Raw genomic sequence first — 27,926 nt, 5'->3', positions numbered from 1 at the left:
CAAATAGCTGTAAGCGGTTTTTTAACACAGAACAGGGCCAAGCAGTGATTACGATAGGTAAGCTTTACTTCGCTACCGCGCTGAAGGATCCTGGAAAGCACTATGGGCCAAGATGTTTATTTCATTGCCAAAACAGTCCATGAACTTAAGCAATACGGTACGGCACACATGGCTATAACTAACGCAGGGGGCAAACGTGTTTCTATAAGTTAAACATACCTCAGAATAAACTGAAGCTCTGAAGTTTATTGCGACTTTGGAGTTCTTATGCTGGTACCAATTGACTTTATATAAAACAGGAGGCACTGGTTAAACGATGTTTTTTGAGGCACATTGGAACGTGGGCCGAGATGCTTCCAAACACTTCAACAGCAGGCCTAAATATAACAGCAGCTCCATTTTCTCAGCCGTAGTGCATGAGCGAGCTAAGCGAGCAAACAAACGTGTTAATACAGGTTAGACCGAACCGGAGCCCGTCTTGAGAGTTTGTATCTTTATAATCTGGGGATATCTCACCAACTTGAAAACGTTGTATCGACCAAAAGCTCAATGTTGTGGAATATGCAGTACGTAAGGTATGTTAGAATGCATCAATGTAAGTCATCTTTACCACCTTAAAATTAATCGCTGAGTTTACATTCGGTGCTTAAGATGTGATTTATCCCGCAAATGCATGTACCTCGGTACGTCATCATGTACGTAAATGCATGCACGCATGCACATCATCCTATGATCGCTCGGAATGGTGTCAGGACGGTAGCCATTAAGCTCTCTCAGATGGTGTTGACAGCATCCTTGTTCCTCTCTTTAAAAGAAAGATCGTCTTTATAGGTACGATTTGGCGGATGCGAGAAAAATGATGTCTGACATTGTTCTGATTATGTTTGTCATTGAATAGGCATTGGAACATCACCACAGTCTTGATTGGGAAGACACATATTTGCTGCTGAGTTAAACAAGGGCTAACTTTGATCTGGGCTGGGGAGATACTGCGACGAGTGTTTTTCAGTGGTGAAACAGTGAAAAGTTTGATCCTCGCACAAACATTTATATGATTCCCCTCAGCGTCACACGTCGCTCTGCGAGAACGTCACGAGCGGCCATAGGGGCATTAGGGGGCCCGCGTGCCGTGCTCTCCTTACTCTCCAGTGGAACACCCAAACAACAGCAGCCCCTGGCGAAGCAATCTCTTCCAGCAGCGGCAGACCCGAGCGTCGCGCACCACTCGTCTGGCGGACCCGGGAGCCGCACGCTCCTCCTCCAGCAGCGGCCGATCCGAGCGTCGCACTCCACTCGTCTAGCGGACCCAGGAGCCGCATGCTCCTCCTCCAGCAGCGGCAGACCCGAGCGTCGCACTCCTCTTGTCTAGCGGACCCAGGAGCCGCATGCTCCTCCTCCAGCAGCAGCAGACCCGAGCGTCGCACTCCACTCGTCTAGCGGACCCAGGAGCCGCATGCTCCTCCTCCAGCAGCGGCAGACCCGAGCGTCGCACTCCTCTTGTCTAGCGGACCCAGGAGCCGCATGCTCCTCCTCCAGCAGCAGCAGACCCGAGCGTCGCACTCCACTCGTCTAGCGGACCCAGGAGCCGCATGCTCTCCTCCAGCAGCGGCAGACCCGAGCGTCGCACTCCTCTTGTCTAGCGGACCCAGGAGCCGCATGCTCCTCCTCCCAGCGGCAGACCCGAGCGTCGCACTCCTCTTGTCTAGCGGACCCAGGAGCCGCATGCTCCTCCTCCAGCAGCGGCAGACCCGAGCGTCGCACTCCTCTTGTCTAGCATATGCATGCCTGCGACTCGCACGTTTCTCCTTCAGTAGCCGCAGACCCGGTGCTGTAGTATTCTCATCTAGCTGGTGACTCTGCATGGAATAATATAAAATATAAGTTACAGGAAGTGACAAAAGAACACCATACCCACAAGAAAATATCACGGCATTTAAAATGGGTAAACTATTGTGCACAAGTGGCCAGTGTGAATGTATTTTGTCATGAAGCTGCGCGAACAGACTTTCAGGATACCGCTGACTGCACGATGAGATAACTCCCTAACACGCTGACTGGAGGGCATTGTTTACTGACTAAAATTATAAAAACAGTTGGGAAGCACAGCCAAGGCCCCCTCTAAAGTCCGCATTTTTTTCGCGTCTGGGATCCGTACAAAAATTATCTCACAATGAATTTGCATCGAACTTCGTCCCGCCTTACGCTCATGCCGACTGTACCTCTATCCAGAACCATCGTTGCCTTTCGGCGCAGCTTGCATCCACCTGGTTATTTACGTGATTGCTGTTATAAATGGTGTGCAAAGTCAGCTTTGGATGGTTAAGTGAGTTCTACTGGCAAATCAGTACATAAAAGTTGCTTCACCAAAAGAAGGGGCCTGCCATGATTTTGAAACGAGGATACATATGCCCAGGTTAGTGCTGTCACATTTAAATCACGATGTACATTTCTACCCAAGTAGTGCCAGATATTCGATGCCTTTGTATGCATCATGGAATATTTTTGTTTGGCAGCACACTTCTTCTCATCATTAGCTTGACGCTGATTACCAGTCCGTGTTGCAGCTTTCTCGCATAAATACTTCATTGTCATTGGGGCTTTACAACGCACCCCACTGTTGTGGCTATATGGTTGTCGTCTGCCTCTCACCCCGATCAGAAGGACGGGCATCGTGAGGAATCGAATCACGTACCCGTTGAGCAAACTGCAACATTACCTGTACTTCATTTTTTCTGCTCTAGTGATCCCACCCAAGTAGTTCTGGTGCATTCATTTTCAGGGAAATGAAAGGAAGGCAAGCCAGCCAGGTTCTCAGGATGTACATGTTCCATTAGCCCAGGATCCATAGCTCTACAATGCACAGTCTGTCAGCATTTTCTAAGGTGAGGCTGAAAGGATAGAATAATACATGAGGTACCAGTATTAAATATGAAAGGTATGAACAGATTACAAGCCGCAAGATTTAGCATGGATTACATAAAAAACACACCAATGGCAAGTGAGGACGAACCCTTTGCGGAAACTGCTATTTTAGGTACTTTTCACTGAAAGGTCTCAGTCTAATTCAGACTAATCTGGACGTGGTGTGGTGTGTAATGGTGTGTAATATGACGTGGAGAGGCTACCTACTCAGTGACTTTGGTGCTTTCCTGTCCCCGAGTTCTCCGATCTCAGTGGTTAAATTCACCCCCACCCGAGCGTGTCACCTTCAGCCGGCCACCCGGGCCCGTGTTATGAATAGTCAACAATGGGCAGGCTACAGGGGTTAGGTCAGAACATGCATGGGAGGTCTCGACGATTTTGATGTACGCAAATTCTGATCCAGACTCCCAAGATCCCAGGTAGGGTTTCCAAATGTGGGAGTACCGGAACCCTCATTTGTTGCGATTATGGTGGACTCCCATCATCTTGACTTGCATGCATTTACTTGTTCATTGATTTACATGACCCTCCACAGTAACGAATTCAAACTTTCACGCATTATTCATTCGTTCAAATTCATGAATCATCATCATTATTGTCACAATCTTCGCTATATATGCTTATTCACCACACAAAATCGACCTTTTAGAGCAAACGCAGGTACCTACTATTGGGATTATCTATTTCCAGTGATATTAAAAGCAATCTAAGGACAGCACACGTAAGGCACTGTTCCCGAACTTCAGCATCTTTGACAAAGATCAGAGAGAGAGGTGGACACTGTAAGCAAGATATGTCCCTGCTGGCCTTGCACTGATCAATGCAGTCTTAAGTGTGATGTATGCAATGGTTTGTTACAATACATTCAAGCTGATGATAGCATTGTTGCAAATGAGCAGTGCGTATGGCAATTAATGGCACCTCACTTGATAAACAATACATTCAACCCCACCATGGCGACTGCCCGCCTTGCTCGAATGCATAATGACGTCACCCGTTCACCCACGCCAGTGGCGCGGTTGGCATACGGTGCCGTGAAAGGTATGGTCACGACGGATTCAGGGTCACTACGCCACTCCCAAATTAGTGCAGTGTCCGTACTCGGACGGGCCGTGATAGTCTAGTGGTTAGGACCCTGCGTTGTGGCCGCAGTAACCCCGGTTCGAATCCGGGTCACGGCATAGCCCAGTTTTGAAGTGGCGTGGGCTCCGGGCCAATCACGCGAAACTTTACCTCTGTGGCCAGTGCAAAGAGGGCGGGGTGTCAGGATGATGATTCTGAGCTGGGGAACTGAGGAAGCGAGCCTGCTCCTGACTGTCAATGTTCCGGCCAACGGTAGGGATGACGCCAACAGAAGAACGCTTTGGCGATGGCTTAATGGTATTTGTTCAATGGTATTAGGGTGGCTTAAGACGCTTCCCCTTCCCCAAAAACCTCCCCGTAACAATGTGGCACCTAAACACGCATAATACAAAAATGCGTCAAGCGCTCAGCGTAAGGTGCAAGTTGGATCCTTAATATTCTCATGGTATTATTTTCCCAGCTAATCGGCTAAGGCTAATCGGCTAAGGCTAATCGGCTATAAAAGTCGGCTAAGTAGTTTTCCTTTACCTGGTTTATCCTTGCAAGGATCCTATTGTTGTTATCGTAAGTTGCGTGCCTTAAGTTGATAACAGCGTCTTGAACCACGTCCCAACAAATATCAACAGTGTGTGATTTCCTTGGCGTCATTGCTAATCTTAACCAAATTGCCGGCAGCCAGAGGATGTTTTTTGTCTCCTTCATTGCCAGACATTTGCATTGCCTAATTTAAATTCATTTTAATTAATGGTGGCAGTGTTGCAAATAACCGGTGCCAATTCCACTTCACTTTATCGCAAAAATCATGCATTGAAAGCTAAAATCGCTGTCTGGCCGCTTTGGTTACATGGATGATGACGTCACCCATTCACCCAAGCTAGTGGAGAGGCTGGCATGAGGAGCCGCGAAAGGTGTGGCCACGGCGGATTCAGGGGGATTACACCACTTCCAAATGAGCTCCGTGTCTGCATACCAAAGGATCATGATAGTCCAGTGGTTAGGACCCTGCGTTGTGGCCACGGTAGCCCCGGGTCACGGCAGCAAACAATTTTGAAGTGGCGTGGACGCCGGGGTAGTGAGGCCAGGTGCAGTGCCGCTGCCTCCTGCAATGCCGGCCCGCTTTCTGCGGTTCCAGCCCAGCCCGCCGGATTAGTCCAGCGTCCACCCGATGAGTGACCGTGATAGTCTAGTGGTTAGGACCCTGCGTTGTGGCCGCAGCAACCCCGGTTCGAATCCGGGTCACGGCAGCGCCCAGTTGTAAATTGGTGTGGACGATGTGCTGATTGTGCCGGGTATTACATACGGTGGAAGTGCTGACAGGCCTCCGATCGTGTCCCTACGTCCAAATCCAGATTTCTGGTCCAAGGAACGTGTGCCTGGCTCAAGCGGTCAATGATTCAGTCAACGGCAGGAGTGGCGTCAACGAAAGTTGGTATTGCTGACATTTATCAGGACAGGGTTCAAAGCGTTGAAAATCCACAAAAGTCTACGAATAGGCGCAGTACAATAGTTGCTGACGCCTAGCAAGCGGTTGCGCGTAGCGATCAAATGAGCGCAGGCGAGACGAGACCTGAGTCCGTCCTTTTTTGCTCGCTTGTTTGCTTGGAATTAGAAATCTGGTTTGAGCATCTCACGGACTCCAAAACGCTGCATCGCGCAGTAGACCAACAGAATCGTTTGGGATTGTGCAATGCGTAGGTTATATTATAATTTACAAACGTGATGTACAAATGTTTACCACCTTAGAATGCATCTGAATGATAACATTCGGCGTTTATGGTGTGACTCATCCAGTAAATGTAATCGCCATTTTGTAGAGGGAACAGTCCTGCCTAGAAGTCGGAAGACTCTGAAAGTAAGAGCGGGCTGTAAGAGTGGATGAACAGCCAAAGAAGAAACGTGATCTTTTCTCTCAATTTATAAGGTAAGGTTGGCACAAACAATTTTATCTCGACACTTGATATCTCGACTCTCGACATCTCGACTCGTTTACAGGCCGCACAATCCGACAACGATTCAGTTGAACCTACCTCGACACAGTAGAAAAAGTTCAGAAAGAAAAAGTACGTAAAACACTTTGTTTAGAGCATTGCACTCATGAATACGCCGCCCCAAGCAATCGACTGCACCCTTCGCCCAAATGGTCCTTTGCCATCCTTGTTTGTTCAGAACGTTTTCAATGCACACGTGCGACATTGTAACCTCAACACGTTACCAAGCTTAGGAGTCCTCGAGCGGAGCTTTGACGCCACATGGCTCGTCTTATTCGCCGAAGGTGCAGCCAGTGAAATAAATATATGGTACCTAGGTACACAGGAACAGTCCAAACAACACTATTCTGAACGTAGATATTTAGGAAAAGGTTGTAACCGTGAACTGCTTGCGTAATTTCTTTTTAGTTCGAGTGCCAGCTAACAAAGCTCCTTTCAGAATATCTGACACTTATTTTTCAAGTTGACTTGTTTTAAAGAACGCGACTTTTAAGGACTCCTTATGAAGCAAGTAACCAGCGTCAAAATTTACTCCACCGATCAAACTTTCCAAAACTGAAAGCTAAAGTGATTCGGTCTTGACCTTGATCTGACCTTCTTACCTGACCCAAGATAGATGGAATGAGGCGTAATCTTTAAAGCAACTCTCTAATGCCTGGCTTCGTCCAACACTCCGCTGTCGCATCAGTCTGAACGACACACTAGTACCTGTCTCCGCTGACAGCCATGACCCGACTTTGTCCTTAGCAAGTTGGCAACGATGGTAAGTTCAAAGCTCAGCTGCGATCTGTAGTATATTTGACCAACATCAGCGAATGGTGAACACATTAAGCAAGGTATGCCCCTGGAAGTCTTGAAGTGAACAAGACAGTCTTAACTGTGATGTTTACAATGCTCGTTTAAATGCCTTCAAAGTGATGGTGGGATTGTTGCAGATAAGTGGTGCTTAGTGCACTTGATTACACCTCACCTAGTGAGCAATGCAATTCAACCTAAAATGCCTGTACGACTGGGCCGAATGGATGATGACGTCACCCTCCACCCAGACTAGAATCGCGGCTGGCGTCCACGGACGTGAAAGGTGTGGTCACGGCGGATTCAGGGCCACTGCACCACGCCCAAATTAGTTGTGTCTTTGTGCTGGCAGGCCGTGATAGTCTAGTGGTTAGGACCCTGCGTTGTGGCCGCAGTAACCCCGGTTCGAATCCGGGTCACGGCAGTGCCCAGTTTTAAAGTGGTTTTGACGCTGGGTTCATGACGCTGGACTTAAAGGGAATTTCAACTTAAAGGGAAGGCAAAGCTTAGAGGGAAGGTACATCACGGTTGTATGGCGTTTTGAACTGCAATGGCCATCTTGATGACATTTTGATGCAGTTCACGGTCATGTCCTTTTTAAGATCCAAAACGATCTGGTCCCCGAGTTAAGCGCCCGCAAAAGTGCGAAACGATTTATTTGGAGCCTTTTTCAAAATCCCCTAGGCATTAAGGGCGTCATAGAAAGGTCATGCGATTGCGGTCATACTACAGGCCGTTTTCTGCTCATGGTCAAAACAGCATGACCGCTGATACATTCGCAAAAGCGATGATGCGGCACGTGTGATACAATACGAGGAAGATGATTGGCTGTTAATAAGATTTCGCTGCTGGATGCTTGTCGCGAACGTAAGCGTGAGCACTTTCGGGTTGCGCGGCACTCGTCGTCATCCAGGGCATTTTTCTTTATTTGTGGGCCATAGGTCAATGCTATAAAAAAGAACGCCACTGTCTGCAAAAAAAGTGCGGCACGCAAAAAGCGTACACTCTCCCGAAAGTTATAAAAAAGAAGACGCGATGGCAAATCTGTTTTTCCTGCCGGCGCTTTTTTCTTCTACTGACGTATTTCTTCCAGACAGCTCAGTTGGCGCCTTGTGCACTGGAGCACAGAACCTTGCACGGATTTTTGGGTTAGCCAGACATTATAAAATTAGGCAAGCAGTACGGTAATTTTAGATGTATATTCTACTATATATGTCACACGCATTGTACCACAAATTTAAGTCTTGAGCAAAAAAAATTGTGTTATACAATTGCAACTTCTTGAGCCGCATTACCACGAACTCCGTTGGGACTTTGCTTTAAAGGGAGGTTATGGTTAAAAAGGTGTTATAACCGAAAATATGTGCGGAAGTTGCGAGAAAACCTGCAATTTGATAGTTCCGCGGGCTGTGCAAGAAGTCACACTTATTTGACTAAAGAGTGATTTGACAAAATATTTTCAACCTATTGAGGTATTGCGTCATGTAACTCACCATTGCATGTCATTATATTGGCAATTCATTTTGGCAGTCGGAGCTGGCGTGTGCAGCTCATTAATGAACATGCTCAGTGTACACTCACATGATATGGCTTTGCAAAATTGTCTCTCACCAAAGAGTTCTGAAAATACAGAGCCGTATTATTACTGATTTTACAGCAGCACGTTCCACTGCCTTAACAAATGTTGTATGCAGGCGAGCATTACTTGTGAGTCATCAATGACGTAGTCTCTGCAACTTGCGTGAAATGCTGGGTGGTGAGAGAGGTGGAAAAATAATGCTATTGGTGTCTTGGATAATACTTAATAATATTTGTATTCATCAAAGCTATTCTTACGGCCAGCACCAAGACAAAAAATCCACAAGCAAACCACCCACTAATCCGCCGCCCGACATAGCTCCCGCGACGAGAATGACCGGTTGGCGTCAGCTTTCGTGTGTTTCGAGGTATTTAGGTCTGGCCGCCAGATGCTGCCATATTTTGCTGTCGTCACAACAGCCATTCTATGACGCCATCAAACAATGACGTAATGGGGCGCATTTTAACAAACTTTGAAACTTTGCTACTAAACGTCGTTTTTTAACCTTGAAAGCTTACCAATAGATACAAATAAGTTTTTCCCATCATATCTGATGCCCACCTCAATATCTTGAAATGTGGAACATTCCTTTTAAGATATGGTGGCTGTGCAAACAGCCCGTGGTCTATGGTTGTTGATTCCGAACTAAGGATGTAAAGAACCAAGGCTGTCTCTGGCTGTCGATGTTTCGGTCAACCGTAGAAATACCGTATTCAAAAGTAAATACTGGAGAGAGTTTGATGGTGTCTATCAGGTGGATTAACACGCGCTTGTATGGGGGAGGGGCAATGTGACCCCGAAGGTTTTTCCGGAGTAGGTTCCGAACGGTGCGGCTGCTTGGCATAGCTGTAGGAAACTAAATGGCGAACAATTTGGTGTGAAACATTTTGATACAGTTAATAAAGTCGCTAACCTACGGCAGGACAAGGTCAGGTCATGGATTCGGCGAAGACAATTTCTAGGGAATCGTTCAATCTTATGCAACAACGGGGTGTTAGAGAAAGCCATGCATCTCGTAAATAGTTTGTTAGGCAAAACAAAAATTAAATGCACATATTCAGTTGACCTAGGGTCAGGGATAAAAGTCAGACCAAGGTAAAAACCAGCCTGTTTCTTCCTCTAGACCTTGCCATACGGAGGAGTGTCTGGTGCTCATTTCGAATTTATTGATGACAGAAACCACAGTATACATCTTCCACGAATTTCTTACAGGTCAGAATGAGCCGCCTTCCTTAGATGATCTCGTTCAGCACTGTTTTAGGAGCTTATTGCTTAGCGTAATCTTTGACTTACTTGAATGCAAAACTCAGAACAGTCTTGCATGAGTTTGGCCACCATGACCTTCCAAAGGTCAAAAAATGTCACTGACCTTCAATAAGTGACATTCGCCTTTTCTTTAGAACAGGTATCTAGGTTCTAGGGGCACTTTGGACATAAATATTGCGCTTGACCTTGTTTGATGTTACTTAACTCGAGGGTCAAGACCTAGGCACCTCAAATTTTTGACACGGTCGAGGTCACGTACAGGCCAACACCCTGTGAATTTGGTGTCGTTAGCTTTCTTAGTTGTCGAGCTCTCAGTGGGGTCAAATTGAGCTTCCACCCGGGCGAAGAGCACTCAACGGGCCACCCGGGCCCGTGTTGAATGCGCCCAAGTGGTCTCCCCCCCCCCAAAAAAAAAACTCCCACGTAGTGCGTTGGTACTTAACCACGCAAACACAGGAAGGCCACCATCAACGATCAGTGTTAAGATGCTTATCGATTTCCCTCATAGCTTAGGGCCTTTATGCCCTTTTTACTTGCAGTGGTTTTAAGTCTGTTTCCTTATCCTAGTTTAATCTATGTAAGAAGCGCTTGTTCTCATTGCTATTGTTTTTAGCGGTGTTCACTGGAATGATGACAACGTATTAAAACCAGGTCCAAATAAACATCATTGGTGTCGCGGATTTACGTTCACTGTCATTTCTAATCTTGACCCAAATTTGCAGACAACCAATCAGAGGACGCCTTAGGCTCATCGACAGTCCTTGATTCAGAACCACAGCCCAACGATCAGAGGCCCATCCCCCCACTGCCTGCGAACACCGCGTCTGTTGACATCAAACCGTCGCCATCCCAGGACCACAGCTCAGCGCCAGCCTCACAGTCAGAGGCCCATCTGCCCTGCCGCGATGCCACCGCGCAGCCTCACAGCCAGAGGCCCATCCCCACTGCTGCGACACACCGCGTATGTTGACATCAAACCGTCGCCCAGACCACAGCTCAGCGCCAGCCTCACAGTCAGAGGCCCATCTGCACTGCCGCGATGCACCGCGTATGTTGACATCAAACCGTCGCCCAGACCACAGCTCAGCGCCAGCCTCACAATCAGAGGCCCATCTGCACTGCCGCGACACACCGCGTCTGTTGACATCAAACCGTCGCCCAGACCACAGCTCAGCGCCAGCCTCACAGTCAGAGGCCCATCTGCACTGCCGCGATGCACCGCGTATGTTGACATCAAACCGTCGCCCAGACCACAGCTCAGCGCCAGCCTCACAGCCAGAGGCCCATGTGCACTGCCGCGATGTGCAGTGTCTATTGACATCAAACCGTCGCCCACGCCTTAGTTCAGAGGCCGCCCCAATGAGTGGCCCATCCTCACTGCCATGATATGTAGCGTCAGGTGATATTGTTCCAGCACCCACACCACTTCAATACATTCTCCGTGATATCTGACGTATTCTAAAGACAGCATGTATAAGGCATTTTTGCGATATTCCATATATTTGACCGACAATAGGGAGAGGCAAACGTGTTAGGTACGATAGGTCCATGGAGGTTTGGAACTGATCAATACAGTCCTAACTGTGATATTTGCAATGATGCATTAAAATCGATCGGACCGATGATGACATTGCTGCAAACGAGTGGGGCCTGTTGCGTTTGATTACACCTCGCCTGATAAACAGTGCATTTGACCTATAATGCCCGTCGGGCCGCCTAGGCCGAATGGGTAATGACGTCACCCGTCCATCCCCACTAATAAAGCAGCTGGTGTCGAGAGCCGATCACAGCGGATTAAGGGTCACTACACAATGTCCCAATTAGAGCAGTGTCTGAGTATCAACAGGCCGTGATAGACTAATAGTTTGGACCCTGCGTTGTCGCCGCAGCAACTCTGGTTCGAATGCGGATCGCGACAGTGCGCAGCTCTGGAGTGACGTGAGCGCCGGGTTAACAGCAGTGGATTTTAGGCACGTTGGCAGCGCAAAGCGCACGTGGTCTAAAGATCCTGACTTTAAACAAAGCAGCTAAGGAACTGAGCATGATTCTGGCTGTCCATTCACTGACAGATTCCAGTCACAAACCAGTGAGGATGGAAATGCCTTGACAGATGGGCAGGTTCTACATATATCAATATGAGGCGAATCATCGTAAGACCCGATCCCTTTCACATCTGCATTTGCTATTGTTGAGCATCCCAACCCCAAACTGGTCTGTTCCACCCCGCCATCAAAACTGCTTTCCTGAGAGATGGGGCATAACCAATTGGCCTAAGTAGGTAACTCACATCAGAGGTGGCAATGGCCTTTTTCTTGGCAATACCGGTATTCAAGATCATGAAAAGGATAGGCAAGGTAGATCTACAAGGAACACTGGAAATGATGCCGAGAATTAGAGAAAACCAGTTTTAATTAGCAAAAGGTAGGAGCAGAACCATGAAGAGGCAGACGCCATTTAGTCAATGAGTAGTGAATCATTGAAATGAACTGCCAAGCAAAGTTGTAGGAAATCCCATCCTAGCAACATTTAAAAATCGTTTGGACAAGTTCTATTGGTCGAAAGATCGCATTTGTAGCGAAATTCAGGCAGGTCTGGTGGTAAGATTAATAGTTAAAGGATGGGTGAAGAATCTAAGGTAGGCCAATCTCGATAGGCCCTTGTGGCTGTCTCTTGACATGACGTGTACGTGTGTCCATGTGTCTTTTTCCTTTTACGCAGTTGAACAGCAATTCAAGAATGCAACCATGCCAATCCAACCCGGTCCAACCAGTCAACTGCACATTCACAGTCGTTGCAAATTCGCAAACGGCCGCTGGATTGTTTACATTTGGGACTTACGGCGAGAGACTCCCAGTGACATCAAGATGATGTCATTGCGGGGTCTTTGCTAGCAGCTCAGCCTTACCTATAGCTCACTATAATGGCGACAACCCTTTTATACCGTCCATCAGATAGAGCTGGATTCCTTCAACAGGTCAAAGTAATGAATCGCATAAAAAATGTGCTTGCAATGATTACTTTAAGTTCATTTCAATCGATGGTGACGGTGTTGCGAATGAGCGGCGCTAATTCCACTTCGCTTCGCTTCGCCGGAAAAATAATGCATTGAAACCTAAAATCGCTGTCTGGCTGCTTTCATTGCATAGGTAATGACGTCACCCGTTCATCCAGGCTGGTGGCGCGGCTGGCATGTGGAGCCGTGAAAGGTGTGGGCACGGCGAATTCAGGTTCCCTACACCACTTCCAAATTAGCTTCGTGTCTGCGTACCAACGGGCCGTGATAGTCTAGTGGTTAGGACCGTGCGTTGTGGCAGCAGTGACCCTGGTTCGAATCCGGGTCACGGCAACGCGAAGTCGTTGCCTTTTTCGTTGAAATTCGTTGAAAGAAAATTGAGAAAATGAAATTGAAAAAAATGAAAAAAAGAAAAAAAAGAAAATGAAAAAGAAATTCGTGTGCGTGACGTGTTGATTGCGCCGGACATTACATCTGATGTGAGTGCTGACAGGCTGCCGACCGTGTCCATGCGTCTAAATTCAAGCTTCTCGCCGGGGAAATGAAAGCAGGCCTCAAGGTGAATGACAGGCTGCCGACCGTGTCCATGCGTCTAGATTCAAGCTTCTCGTCGGGAAAATGAAGCATGCCTCAAGCTGTAAATGCTTCAGTCAACGGTAGTGGAACGCCACAGAAAACTGGTATTGTAAATGGTTCGGTGGCATTCATAAGGACGCGGTTCAAAACGTTTTAAGAAAATACACAAAAGTTTACAAAAAGGCAGGGTGCGACATTTGCACAGGTGTACTAATCGACTGCGTGTAGTGATCAAATGAGCGCGGCCGCGTAGGCGAGACAGGACCCGATACCGCACATTGGATTGCATGTTTGTTGCTTGGGATTAGAAGTTGGTTTGAATTTCTCACAAAGTCGCAAATGCTGCATCGCACAATAGCTCAACAGAATCGTCTGGGGTTATCCAATGCGTACGTTATGTTAGAATTGAAAACGGATTTATAAATGTTTACAACCTTACAATGCATGTGAATGATACCATTTGTCGTTTATGGTGTGGCTCATCCAGGAAATGTAATCGACATTTTTCGGAAAAAATAATCCGGCTTAAAAACAGAAGTCAGAAGTGTCGGAGTGGATAAATGGCCAAGAAGAAAAGTGATATTTTCTACCAATGTCAACGGCGATGCGAGATAAACAAACTCATTTCGGTGGTGGACACATGTCTAAACGCCCAAAAATCACGCAAGAATTTTCTTGAGCTATAACTGACTACAATATGATTAAGGTGAGAAAGAAGCACGAAAAACACCTTATTTAGAGCACTGAGGTCATCAATGTGCCCCTCAAAGCAACCGAATGCACCCTTCGCCCAAATGGTTCTCAGTGGTCCTTGTTTGGTTAAAACGGTTTCAACGCACACACAATATCTAGACTCACCGCTCCTCCAGAGGAATTTTGACGTTACGTGCTTATTTTATTCGTCGAAAGCACAGTTAGTGAAATAGCATATGGTACCTAGTTACACAGGGAAAGACCCAACAACGCTATTCTGAACGTAGGTACCTGAGAGCAGGTTATAACCGTGAACTACCCGCAGATTTTCAATTTGGTTAGTGTACCAGCTTGCGAAGTTCCCTTCAAACTACCTAGCGTTTCTTGTTCAATGTGACTTGCTTCAAAGAAGGCAGTTGTGAAGAGCTCGTGATAAAGCACGCAATTAGTGTCAAAGACTACTCTACAGAGCACACTTTCCAGCTTTAGGTGGCTCGGCTGTGACCTTGATCTAACCTTCCTACCTGACCCAAGATAAATGGAGTGAGGCATAATCTTAAAAGCAATTGTCCGACGTCTGACTTCGCGTAACACTCCGTTGTAGTATCAGTCTGAACGACACCTTAAGAATTGCCTGCGCTGACAGCCATGGCCCAACTTTGAGCTGACAAAGCTCAGCAACGAGCGGAAGGTCCAAGCTCAGTCGCGGTAGTGGCGCGTGTCAACGGCGTTGACGGTAGCAACGAACGTAAGGTCCAAGCTCAGTCGCGGTAGTGGCGCGTGTCAACGGCGTTAACGGTAGCAACGAGCGGAAGGTCCAAGCTCAGTCGCGGTAGTGGCGCGTGTCAACGGCGTTAACGGTGTGTTTCGGGCGGGCTGCGGTGCGTGGCAGAATGCACGCGCTGTAACGGTTAGAGGGCGGAGTGGCGACGGTTACGTTACGAGTGGCGACCTTAGTTCTGTCTGACCGCCTGGGCCAAATGGATGATGTCGTCACCCTCCGCCCTGACTGAGGGGTCACAACACAAGAAGCATCACACCCTGTGAATAATGAGCACCGGGGATAAGGGGTCATATTGAGCAACAAAAGTTTTCCGGGGCAGCTGGCGAACGGCGCTGCTAATTGGCATAGCTATAGACGATCAAATAGTGGATCGTTTGATATCAAACATTTTGATGTACCTTGTATGGTCGCTGACATACGGCAGGTCAAAGTCAGGCCATGGATTCAGCGAAAACAACTTCTAGGGAAGCGTTCGATCTGATGCAACAACGGAGTGTTAGACGGGGGCATAAATATCTGAGATTGTTTCCTAGGCAAACAACAATCGAATAGACATGTTCAATTTACCTAGGGTCAAGTATGAACTTTAGACCAAGGACAGCAACAGCCTGTTCTATTATTCTAGAGCTTGCTGTATGGAGAAGTTTGTGGTGCTCATTACAAATTCATTGACAACCGAGACCGTATTATAAGCCTCCCATGGATTTATTGACGGTCAGAATAGGTCACTGGCCTTAAATGACAAAAATCAAATTGCTTTAGGAGTATACTGGCTAGCGTAGTTTTTGACGCTTATTCAAATGCAATACTTAGAGCAGTCTTAAATGATTTCGGCCACCGTGACATTCAGAAAGCCAAACAAGGTCACTGACTTTAAACGAGCACCGTTGAGTTTTTGCTTATAAAATTAATTTAGGTTCTGGGGGCACTTGAGACACAAATCTGATTTCGACATTGTTTGACCTTATTTGACTCGATTGTCATGACCTAGGCACCCAAGACTTTGGCACTTATGAATTCATGTACAGGCCAACCCCCTATGAATCTGCTGTCTCTAGCTTTCTTAGATGTTGAGCTCTCGGGGGCGTCAGATGAACCCCCACCCGGGCGCGGGGCATTCAGCTGGCCCCCGGGCGCATGTCAAAGCGCGCCTAAGTGAAAGGCGTATTAAGGCCCCCCCCAAAAAAAAACAAAGAAGTCCACTTAATGCTGTGGTACTTAACCACGCAAACACAAGTTCATGATTAGTGATCAGCGTAAGATGCTAATTGGTTCCCTGATAGATCAAGAGTTTTATGTACTTTTTATTGTCAGGGTTTTAAGTACTTTACCTAGTTGATCTATGCAAAGATCCCGTGGTCATTATTTTAGTTGTGTGCCTTAACCCCATGACGGCGTATTGACCCAGGTTTCAATAAACATAGTCGGTGTGCGATTTCGTTGGCGTCAGTCCTAATCCTGACCAAATTGCCAACAGACAGAGGAAACTTTCCCCTCCTTAGTTCAGAGCCAGCCTCAGTCAGGCCCATCTGAACTGCCTCGATGTACAGCGTGGGGTGACACCAGTTCCTCGCCTACTTCTTAGCCCACAGTGATCCATCTACATTGTCGCGATATGCAGCGTTTTGTGGTATTGCCCCGTCGCCCTCACCACCTCAAAACTGGTCACTGCCGTGACCCGGATTCGAACCGGGGTTACTGCGGCCACAACGCAGGGTCCTAACCACTAGACTATCACGGCCCAGTGGTACATGGACACTGAACTAATTTGGGCGTGGCGCACTCGCCCACAAGTCTTTGTGGACTAGTGAAGTCATTATCCATTCGACCAAGCCGGACAGGCTGACATTTTTAGCCAGTGGCATTTCATTGATGGCATATGTCTAAATGACACTGCAAGTCCTTCCCTGATTTCGACCAAGAGTAGCAAAGTTTGGAGAGAACGCTTTATATTTGCTTGATCTCAGGGGCGCCAACAGACATCTTAGTTTAGCTTTGTAAAGGTCAGGGAAGTCCCTGACCTGAAGCAACTCCAATCAACCTTTTCTTTTTTGGGAGTATGCCTCCTAGCGACGTTTTGACGCGGATTTTAAATCCCAATATTTAAAAATCATAAAAGTACCTTGGTCGTTTTGATTTTCCAAAAGGTCGAATTGGGGCAGTGACCTGATATGAACGCTAGTGATCTTCTGCTTAGTAAGAATATCTAGTCTAAAGATGGCTGTACGAGAAGGTCTGAGAGCACTTCGGACACCGACATGGAGCTTTACCTTTTTTTTACCTCATTTGTCACCAAGGTCGCAACCTAGAGATATCATAAATTGGCTCAAAGAAGTTCACACACATGGCTATCTACTCAGTGAGTTTGGTGTTTTTAGGTGCCTGAGTTCCTCCGATCTCAAGGGTTAACTTCACCTCTACCCCAGCGTGTCGCATTCAACCGGCCACTCGGGCGGCTGTCGTAAACATTAGGCAATGCGTAGGCTCCATGTGTCAAGTCAGAGCTTGCATGGGCACGTCTCAGTGCTGTTGATGTACGCAAATTCTGATCCAGAGTCCCAAAATCCTATGCAAGATTCCCAAATACGGGGGGCCCTGAAGCCGCGTGACTCCCATTTGTTGTTACTTTGGTAGGTTCCCATCAACTTGGCTTGCATCGCATCAACTTGTTCATCAACTTGCACGACACTAAAGTAACGAATTCGAACTTTCATGACTTACTCAAGCGTTAAAATTCACAAGTATCCATCACCATCATGACAGCCATCACTACATAAGCTTACGTATTCCACACAATTGACATTTTAGGGCAAACACAGGAACAAACCATTGCAACAACACATTTCCCCTGATGTTGGGCGTAACAGCTACACACAGCACATTTAAAGCATTGTTTCCGATGTTAAGTATGTCTTGCACTGATCAGTGCAGTCTTTACTGTGACATTTGCATTTTTTTGCTGAAATACATTCAAAACTGATGATGGCATTGCTGCAAATGAGCAGCGCTTATTGCAATTGATTACACCTCACCTAATATGTTAACGCAATATGCATCGAACGCCAACGTGACTGTCTGGCCGTCTCGGCCGAATGGATGATGACGTCACTCGTTCACCCAGACTGGTGACGTGATTGACATATGGAGCCGTGAAAAGCGGGGTCACGACCGATTCAGGGTCACTGCATCACATGCAACTTAGTGCAGTCTCTGTGCACCCGGGGCCGTGATAGTCTAGTGGTTAGGACCCTGCGTTGTGGTCCGCAGTAACCCCGGTTCGAATCCGGGTCACGGCAGCGACCAATTTTAAATTGGTGTGGACGATGCGCTGATTGCGCCGGCCGTGACGTACAGTGGGAATGCTGATAGGCTGTGTGCTGTCGGCTGTGTCCATGCGTCCGGGATCTGGGCCATGGAACCTGCCCCAACCTGTCAGTGATTCAGCCAACGGTAGATGCAGCGCCAGAGAAAGCTGGTATTGTATATGATTTATTCATCATATGCATTCATCTGCGCGCGGATCAGAACGTTTTAAAACAAAAAAAAACTACATGAAAGTATACAAATAGGCACAGCACGACACTTGCTCAAGCATAATGAGGGATTGTGGGTAGCGATGAAATGAGCGCAGCTGTGCAGGCGAGACAGGACCTGAGTCCGCACTTTTTGTTTGCTTGCTTCTTTGCTTGGAATTGTAATTTGGTTTGAATTTCTCACAAACTCATAAACGCTTTATCGCGCAATAGCTTAACAGAATCGTGTGGGATTATCTAGATTATGGGATTGTGTAACGCCCGGTTAGAGCTCAAAAGTGATTTATGAATGTTTACAACCTTACAATGCATCTAAATTATTGCATTCGTCGTTTATGGTGCGGCCCATCCAGTAAATGTAGTCGCCAATTTGCAGAAGGAATAATTCAACATGAAAGTCAGAAGACAGAAGTGCCAGAGCGGATGCATAGCCAAAGAAGGAACGTAATCTTTTCCCTTAGTTTAAAAAAAATGTGTTCGCATAAACAAATTCATTTCGGTACCTGTTTCATGCTTAAACGTCGCATAATCGCATGACGATTCTGTTGAGCTATACTTCGATGCAGCTCAATCAATCTGAGGATGAAATGCACGAAAAACACATTGTTTAAGAGCTGAAGTCATCAATATGCCGCCCCAAGCAACTGACCGCACCCTTCGCCCAAATGGTTCTCATTAGACCTTGTTTGTTCAGAACGGTTTCAATGCACACATACGATATCTTATAGACTAACTGCATTACCAAGCTTAGGAATCCTCGAGCTGAGCCTTGACACCACATGCTTCGTCTTATTCATCGAAAGCGAAGTTAGTGAAGTAAACATATGGTACCTAGGTACACAGGGACAGCTGAAGCAACTGAACGTAGATACCTGAGAAAAGGATGTAGTCGAAAACTACTCGCAGATTTTCTTTTTGGTAAGTGTGCCTGCTTGCAAAGTTTCCGTCTAAGTGTCGAGCACTTTTTGTTCAAGGTGACTTGTTTAAAGAACACAGTTATTGAGTCATTATAAAGTAACCAATCATCGTCAAAAACTACTCAACAGATCAAACTTTTCCAAAATGAAATGGTTGGATTTTGACCTTGATCTGACCTTTCTGCCTGACCCAAGGTGCCCGGAATGAGGCGTAGTGCTAAAATCAATTGTCTAATGTCTGACTTCGCCTAAGACCACGCTGTCGCATCAGACTGAACGGCACCCTAGTAATTGCCTCGGCGGACAGCCATGAGCCGACTTTGACCTTACAAAGCTCAGCAAACTTCAGGTGAATATAACTTTGCATACCAAAAGATGGGGTATGCAGTTTCCTACCACTGCACAAAGGTTGATACGGTTTCACTACGCTGTTAAGAACTCAAACATTTACGAAATAACTGAGACGGGGCATGAGTATCACGGGTGGCAAGTTGTTCGGGCAGTCGTCCTCATCTGGTGTGTTAGTATGTAATAAAATGCTAACACATCAGGCGTAGACGATGCTCCGAACAGTTTGCCGTATGTTCGGAGGTTAGTCCTGAAAAATCTGTCGGAGGACCAAAGTGCCCCACGCTCTCCGAATCAAGCAACTGTTATTGTATCACATTACTTGGTGCATGGCTAATGTCCAAGTTAGTATAGGTGTTCCCAGATTTGTGTTCAGCTAGAGCTGAATCACGAATCGGCTGATGAGTAAATTATTCTGGGGCGGGTGGATGAGCTGAGTAAAGTCACCAGAAGCAAATGTTACTTTGAGTCATGAGCTGAATCAGATTTTTAAACACAAATTTCGTGAGCTGAATCGTGAGTCAAGCATTATCAACAATGTTGTGTCGGTGAATCCGGATCGCGGATTAGGGTAGTAGGATATCGGTGTCGGTGAAATGAAAATGAACAGATTAGTAAACACAGCACACCCCAGACAAAGAAGCAAACCATTTTGAAGCGTTAAAAAGAACAGCGCGTGGCGTCAGTTACAAACCTTTTTGTAAAATCAGTCCAAAGTTTGCTTTCGAAATTTCTAAGCAGCAGACTCCATATTGTTGATCCTGAACTCAAGCTTGCCAAATCTCAGAGAGTAACCAGAGGACATTACATGATACAGACATCCAACATTAGGATATCGTACCCCAAAATCATCGGAAGGTCGACTGCTGCCCATAAAATCGAAGGGATAGTCATATTTTTAGTTGTCAATTGTCACAACAATGCACAAATTCATACCTGAACCCCCACTACTGCTTGAGTTTCTTCAAGTATGCTTTTGCGGAGACTATACGAAATAAATAGCAAGGTCATCTTGCCTCATATGCGCATTGTATTTCGCACATGACCTCCCAGGGATATCACCAGTGAGCTAGGATTGCTTTTGAACTACGGTGAGAGTGAAAAATTCCATCGCAAAAAGACCGTCCGGGAGTGAAAATTTCAATTTACAAAAGATGGAACTTATTAGCTAGTGACTGATGCTTCATCAGACATCTATTTCAAGTTGGCATGGACGTAGCATCACAAACTTAACAAAACTGTTTTGCTTTTTAACATCTTGGCCCATTAAAGTAAAAAAGAATACATTAGAACATACCATCTTCATGACAGTGTAATGAGCATACAAAATTCAGTAACACCAACAACCTGATGCTGCTCTTTGCACATCCCTTCCACAGCATTTTTAGCACAAAACAAAGCGAAGGAATTTAGCAACAAATTAACATCAGAAAATTTAACAAGGATAAAGCAGTCAAATAAAAACAACCATCCTTGGACTGCTACACATCAGCCCATCACCGAGTCAAACACAATACACATACCTCTGGCTTCTGTTAAGATGGGGTCAGGGAAAACAAACATTTTGTCACTATTTCTTACAACATACCAATTTAATGCTTAATGCTATTTCCCATGCTTAATGCTTATTATGCAGAAGTTGAAATGTTAAAGAAGTTAAAATGCATAAAAGCTTATTCCCATGAAAGAAGCCTAACGATGCCTAAAGTAAAGAGGTCTTACTTCATCTCATCCTGTCGAACCTGTTTGTACCACAGCAGCAGTTGTGAGTTATTAATTCCTGCACAATTCTTATTGTCACTTGCCATGCACTTAGCCAACTTAACCTAACTTAGAGTAGCCCATATGTTAAACATCAGCTTAGCTCACCTATCTGCTGACAGCACCACTTATGATAAAAACATGATAAAGCTCATTTTTTGCTGGTTTCAACTTGCATTTTTATTCAGTTCATTTGTGTATGCTTGTTGCCATCAGACATTGTTGACAACACAGAAATGAAAACAACTTAAATCACTTTGAACAACTTATTCTGATTGCCATGGTTAACCTCTGTCAAGGGCAATAATGAGTATGCTCCACAAACAATTTTTCTTCTCCAAAAGTAATATAACTTTTAGACGACCATGCCAGTATTGCTGCTTGACTTTTCAACTGCAGCAAAGGCATCTATTTAGGCTTGTTAATTCACATGAAATGACATAGATTGAGATGTTGGGTTCACATTTTAAATGGGATGGCGTGACTATTTGCTTAGTGCTGATATTTTCCTCATAACTGCTATGCAGCTTAGAGTATCCAAATATTAAAAATATAGCGCATATATACAGTGCAGTCTTTTGCCAGTGAGTAAACCATGATAACTATGGAAAACATCTGGTTAAAGCAGCCATGAGAGACCACTTCAAGAAATCTGGGACAAACAATCAAGAATATGGAACAAAATAAGCCCACTGCATGTCTTGTGACACTACAATTTGTCTTATGACAAAGTTCGATAAATTAAAACAGAAAATGGCTAACTCTGGTTACAAATCATGTGTTGAAAGCAGGTAAGGTAGGCAATTACTTGGTCCACAGGAGACTTACTGGCTTTTTCAGGACACACTTCTTCCTGGTCCCCAACAACAAAAAGTCAGTACCACAGTGAGCATAGTTTGCCGACAGACAGAGTCATCCCACTCACCCCCAAATATAAGGATCAATCACGTCCACCAACCCACGAGATTAAAATGCGACACGAGTAAGAGGTGTGCATGATAAACATTTCTGGAGGGCAGAATTCTGCCATCAAACACTTCTGTATGAGCTGCGTCAGGTCTGTCTCAAAGCTCTATATGGCAGCATAAGGATAGCCCTGTCAGGTAGCCTGGTGGGTTAGACAGTCGGAAGGCTTATATTTTTCATTATCAAGCATCGTCATGAACCAAAAAAAGGCTGACCGAGGGTTTAACAGAGCAAAAATGGCGGTAAAAATAAGTTCCGTGCTTCAAATTGTCTCCTTTATTCCCTGTGAATTGTTCACTCCTGGGTGCAGTTCAAATATGTTTTGGGCGGCTGGCGAATTATTCCAATTTATGTGTAAAATAGTGCAAGTGTGCAGGTGGAGCATCTTGCAAAGAAATTGGTCAACATTTTAAGCAACAGAAGGTACCTCTAAAGGCAATGGGAGAGGAAGGAAGAATTAAGTGGCATCATACCCGTATCTTGGTATCATACTCGTATGATACCAAGAAAAACAAAAGTAGTTAGATAAATATAAAGACTGATGCTTTTTCAGAAAAAAATTGCTATCAGCTGATTTGTCTTGAAATCTGTTAAAATAATTGCTTACATGGTGATATTCATCTTGTAAATTTTATTTAGAAGGCATTTCTCGAATTTTTCACTCTTGCATTTTGGGAGTGATGTAATTTAATGGGCAAGTTTCTTCGGGTAAACTAAATGCGTGGAGCAAAATTCTCCACCAGGAGAAAAAGCCCTGCTGGTGTTTGCACCAGGCTCTGCTTTCGTGGTGTGGTGGTGAGACAACAAAATTTGGGATGCGTGAAAACCTTGTATTTGGCACACTGCTGCGGATTGTGATGCATTTTGTAAACAAACCAAACTTGATGAGTGCAAACGGCTGTAGTCGCCGTGTAATCTTGGGCTTGAAGGTACCTGGCGCCTTTGCTCTGTGCATACATAGACAGGATTCAGATGCAGGTGAGGCAGGAGATAGCCACAGGTGTCCAGGTTCTGTGAAGCCTTGTTTATGCTAGGTGGTTTCAAGTGAGCTCGGTTTTGGATGACATCTGAAAACCTCAGAAAGGGAAATATGGGTTTGGCACATGCGATTGGGCAATGTCAGGCAGGAATGAAAATTTCACATAAAATATGAAGGAGTGAAAGGAAAAGGAGTGAAAAATTCCTCCTCATACTAGGTTGCTTTACACGCAAAGTCGGCAATTCTAGGACACTGGATATCACCGATAACTTCTTCCTCACTACACGCAACTTGTGAAAAGTTGGCCTACAAATTAAGAAGAAGTCCTGGAATGCGGGTAAAGTGACGCACAGCACTAATCTCCACGCAGCGCAGAACCCTGTTGTGACTCCTAACCCATCAAGGAGTGACCTGATGATGGGCTGCCTGCATTGGTATGGTATACAGCGCCCGACAACACGCACCTGTAGCCAACCCTAGTGTAAAGTGAACGTTGCCGTGGCTCGGATTACGTAGCTCTTGAGTTATGCGGTAACTCAAAAACTTATCCAGCATTGTTTACCATCTTCTATAAACCAATTCCTTTATCTATTCATCCGCCGCTTCTCTCTGACACACCGCAGGCTTTCTGGTCAGATGATTCCTTCCACAAAGTGGTACGGCATTTCCTGGATAACTCACATCTTAAGCATCGAATGTGAACTCAAAGATGAATTCTAAGGTAGTAAATGCCACCTAATCACTCCTGTTTGTTCTAACATGCCTTATGCACTGGATATTCTCCAAACGATTGTGTTGAGGCTTTGCTTTATTCAACGTGTGCAGTTGGTGAGATCTCCCGAATTCCAAAGGGCCAAACAAACAAAGACGGGCTGCCGTTCGGTCTCACCCGCATCACTGCGTTCGTTTGCTTGCCTCGCTCGCTCATGCACTATGGCTGACGAAAATCAGCACTACTCTTATTTTTAGACCTGCTGTTGTGGTTATTGGAAGCATCTGGGCTCACGTTCCAATGAGCCCCATTAAGCAACCCCCAATATTTGCCTCAGTCAGGGTTATTCTTGTTTTCGCTCCAAATATCGCCCTTGCTCAGCAGGGATATACTCGTTAGTTCAGGATGGACAACACAAGTTCGGCAGCCTGTCTGCATTGGCACGTCATGCAGCGCCCGGTGTCACTGACCTAATGGCCACACCACTTCAAAACCGGGCGATGCCGTGACCCGGATTCGAACCGGGGTTACTGCGGCCACAACGCAGGGTCCTAACCACTAGACTATCACGGCCTGTGATAAGGCGGACACTGGACTAGTTCTGGAGTGATATGGTCAGCATGAATCCGTCGTGGCCACACCTGTCACCACGACAAAGCCAGCCACGCTACTGGCCTGGGTGGATAAGTGACGTCATTATGCATTTGTTTCCCTGGCCAAATGCATATGCATTTCGTCAAGGAAACCAGACAGCTAGTCCGGCGTATGACGCATTAGTTCTCCGACGATATGTAGTCGACCAGAATTGGTACCCCTGATTCGAAATCATAATAATTAATTAAAGTGAGTTCCAAGTGATCGTTGGAAACGTCAGTGTGGTGCAATGATGTACCTTTGCTAGTTGACTTCTAGTTCCATCTGGTGGATGTCACATGTCGTGCCGAAAGTGATGTAGATTTAGGTATCGACATTCGGAAGAGGTGCGTTTTGGTGGCATTCTGCAACTGAAATCACTCCTAGCTTCTTAAGCTGTCCTAAAATTGGTCGGAAAGCTTCCAAATTTGTGCTACATTCAGAGGACTACGTTCCATTCAAAGTTTTAAAGTTTTCAGGTATGTTCACAGCATGGCGGTTAATCTTATTCCACGTCAAATTTACTTGTGAGAACTTTTTACCCTGGTAACTGGGCGCTTCTAAGATCACGTGTTATACTTCAACCTAAGTTAACTTTACTATAATCATGACGCAAACTTCCTCCTACTGGACCCTTTGGTTTAAAGCGATAGGAAATTGTCCAATTTTCATATCTGGCATTAAGATGTCACCCTGTTCGGTGCATGGCTGATATTTTGTAGTTCAAACCAGTACAGCTGTAACTCATTTCGCCCAGCATTCCTATCTAGCTCTGATGCTTGGCATGGTTCAACCGCAAACACCATCGCGTTTGTTTGATTTTCATTTGACTTGAAATTTTTGGAAATTGCTTGAAGCACGCGTCAATTTTTAGTGCCAAACTATCCTAAGCTTCTGTGTTTGCTATTCACTTTGATATCACTTTAAATTCATTTCAATTTGTAATGATAATCGCAAATAAGCGGCACCAATTCTACCTGATTACACATCGTCGGACAAATAACGCATTACAAATCAGACTAGCTGTCTGTTTTCCTTGATCAAATGCATAATGCCGTCACTGATCCACCCAGGCCAGTGGCGTGGCTGGCATTGGCGTGGTGACAGGTGCGGCCACGACGGATTCATGGTGACCATGCCACGCCCAAATTATTCCAGTATCTGCATTATCGCAAGCCGCGATAGTCTAGTGGTTAGGACCCTGCGTTGTGGCCGCAGTAACCCCGGTTCGAATCCGGGTCGCGGCATCGCCCGGTTTTAAAGTGGCGTGGGCGCCGGGGTAGTGAGGCCAGGCTGCAGGGCCGCTGCCTCCTGCAATGCCGGCCCGCTTTCTTTGGTGCTGACTTTGAATTAAGGCAAGCAAATATGTTCCCGGGCATCGTCAGGATTTGATGATGATTGCACCCGAAGCGCACATTGGGAAAGGAATATTTTTTTCGGACGTTGTAGAGCGTATTCCCAAATAATGAAAACATAGGGGCACACTTGGTTAAACCTTGTCAGACACAGTTTTGTGAGGCTTCCAGCCGAATCAAGCGAAAGCTATGCTGACTTCAACTGCCAACATAAGACATGCACTAAACAGCGTCATACAGGAACGAGCATTGGACGATGCGTAGGGTCCTGGAGAACAGTCAGGATGTTTATGGGGTTTGGGGTGTGGGGTGGGAGTGAGGGGGGGGGGGCAACGCTGTTTATGTAAGTACTTACATCTTGATCCAGAGTCCCAAAAGACAATGTAAGACTTTGAGATGAGGGGGGGGGGACAACCCTGGGGCCCTTTTCATTTTGTGTCTGGCAGACTTTCGCAAGCTCCAAGCTAGCGAACTTGAACCTTCACATGTTATTCATCAAAAGACAATTGCAAATCTGTGCATGCCTTTTACAGAGCATGAATGCCAAAGCGTGAATATGCCGTCGCATGAAATTGACTGCTCGCTTTGCCAAAGCTGTCCTTAGCATTTATTCACCATAATGTCAATGAGCGTCTGCGAATCTTAGACGTACCAAGCTACCAATATCAAGCATCCTCGAAAGTCATTTTGACATCACCTACTTTCTTTTATTCGTCGGAACTACGGCCTAGAGAGTGAAAAATATGGAACCTAGCACCGGGGTAGCATCAAGAGCTAAGTTCTAAGCATTCCTGAAGGCTAGCTGGAATCCTGCATGTCTTACATTTTGTTGGATGCGGTTGCCAATGTCCAAAGTTCCTTTAAACTATCAAACAATTTGTGTTGGAGATAAGCAGCATTAAAGACAGCAGACACAGTTTTCTTTTCAATTTCGGTACTGTTTTTGTTTTGTTTTTGGTACTTGATGTACGACATCAAGGAATAAGCAAAATTTCAGGCAATTATCTTCCTACCACCCATGAGATATAAGTGGAAGTTTTCAACTGATCAATGTGAAGAGGAGCCCAATACTGATGTTTATACGTGGATCAGTTTAAATCAAGTTAAACTGCCGGCGACACTAATAATTTAGATAATTGGCTGGCGCGTTGGTTAAATGAATTATGACGTCACTCACCAACCAAGGCTAGTGATCTGGGTTCAAAGCCCGGTTGCACCCCTGAGCGCTGATGCGGCCTCTTTAGTCGCTGGCGTTCCATAAAAGGGTGCGCAACGACGTGCAAAGCGTATCCTTTTTACAAAAGGGCTTAGTGTCGCGGGTGGTATCGGAAGCAGCAAAAGTTGTGACCAGGGGCGCTGGTGAAGCCTTGGTAAGAGGTGGGGGGGGGGGGGGGGAGAGGGCCGGGGCCAGGGTTGAAAAAGACCCCCGATGGCAAAAGGGGTCCTCTCCGCAAAATCACAAAACTCGGGCCATTTGGTTTTGTGAAGCATTGTGGAGCATTTGGTTTCGTGGGAGAAATTATATTTGCCTTATCTTTAATTTTATCTTTTTGAACTGGAACAGACACCAGAACCTTCCGGAAAACTGCAATTCTGATTATATTACGAACACAACACACTGAGAGAAGCGGGCGTTAATGACTGCAAGGAATGGAACCCCGGCACTCTTCACTTTAAATGATTCAGTGGAGTCTATCTAAGCCGAAAGCACTCAGGCTTTGCCAGAATTTGTCAGGGTGTCACACAGATGTTAAGGACCCTGTGACCGTAGAGTGAAGATCAGAACAGAGCCAGCAATTCGTATCAACATGGCTAACCCATGTTCGTCTGGGGATGTTCAGCATTTGGCCAGAATGGATTGGCGAGCAAAATTATGCAACGCAGTTTTGAACATGCGCGCTCGCAAGTCTTCCAAAAACACGACCCCCTGCGTTGCAGTCTTCAGGCCCCGCGCTACGATGACGCCGCGTTTAATATTAGGCGGCGACCAGTGGGCCGACCTGAAGCCAGTTCAGGCTACATT

The 27,926-nt window shown here is 46.0% G+C and overlaps 7 non-coding genes across 7 annotated transcripts; 5 read left to right on the top strand and 2 right to left on the bottom strand.

Annotated features, from left to right (window-relative positions):
• The first annotated feature begins 4,031 nt into the window (after positions 1 to 4,031).
• Positions 4,032 to 4,103, top strand: TRNAH-GUG (transfer RNA histidin (anticodon GUG)). The gene has a single exon. It is a non-coding gene; the product is annotated as a tRNA-His (tRNA).
• A 1,074-nt stretch (positions 4,104 to 5,177) lies between these two features.
• On the top strand, positions 5,178 to 5,249 carry TRNAH-GUG (transfer RNA histidin (anticodon GUG)). The gene has a single exon. It is a non-coding gene; the product is annotated as a tRNA-His (tRNA).
• A 1,891-nt stretch (positions 5,250 to 7,140) lies between these two features.
• TRNAH-GUG (transfer RNA histidin (anticodon GUG)) lies at positions 7,141 to 7,212 on the top strand. Its single transcript has one exon. It is a non-coding gene; the product is annotated as a tRNA-His (tRNA).
• A 9,156-nt stretch (positions 7,213 to 16,368) lies between these two features.
• On the bottom strand, positions 16,369 to 16,440 carry TRNAH-GUG (transfer RNA histidin (anticodon GUG)). Its single transcript has one exon. It is a non-coding gene; the product is annotated as a tRNA-His (tRNA).
• A 1,482-nt stretch (positions 16,441 to 17,922) lies between these two features.
• Positions 17,923 to 17,995, top strand: TRNAH-GUG (transfer RNA histidin (anticodon GUG)). The gene has a single exon. It is a non-coding gene; the product is annotated as a tRNA-His (tRNA).
• A 6,421-nt stretch (positions 17,996 to 24,416) lies between these two features.
• On the bottom strand, positions 24,417 to 24,488 carry TRNAH-GUG (transfer RNA histidin (anticodon GUG)). Its single transcript has one exon. It is a non-coding gene; the product is annotated as a tRNA-His (tRNA).
• Positions 24,489 to 25,723: 1,235 nt separating this feature from the next.
• TRNAH-GUG (transfer RNA histidin (anticodon GUG)) lies at positions 25,724 to 25,795 on the top strand. The gene has a single exon. It is a non-coding gene; the product is annotated as a tRNA-His (tRNA).
• The last annotated feature ends 2,131 nt before the right edge of the window (positions 25,796 to 27,926 follow it).

The sequence above is a fragment of the Pollicipes pollicipes genome, unplaced genomic scaffold, assembly GCF_011947565.3.
Source record: "Pollicipes pollicipes isolate AB1234 unplaced genomic scaffold, Ppol_2.1 Scaffold_4740;HRSCAF=5597_pilon_pilon_pilon, whole genome shotgun sequence".
Classification (NCBI taxonomy): Eukaryota; Metazoa; Arthropoda; class Thecostraca; order Pollicipedomorpha; family Pollicipedidae; genus Pollicipes; species Pollicipes pollicipes.
This window is presented reverse-complemented; position numbering and strand designations above follow the sequence as displayed.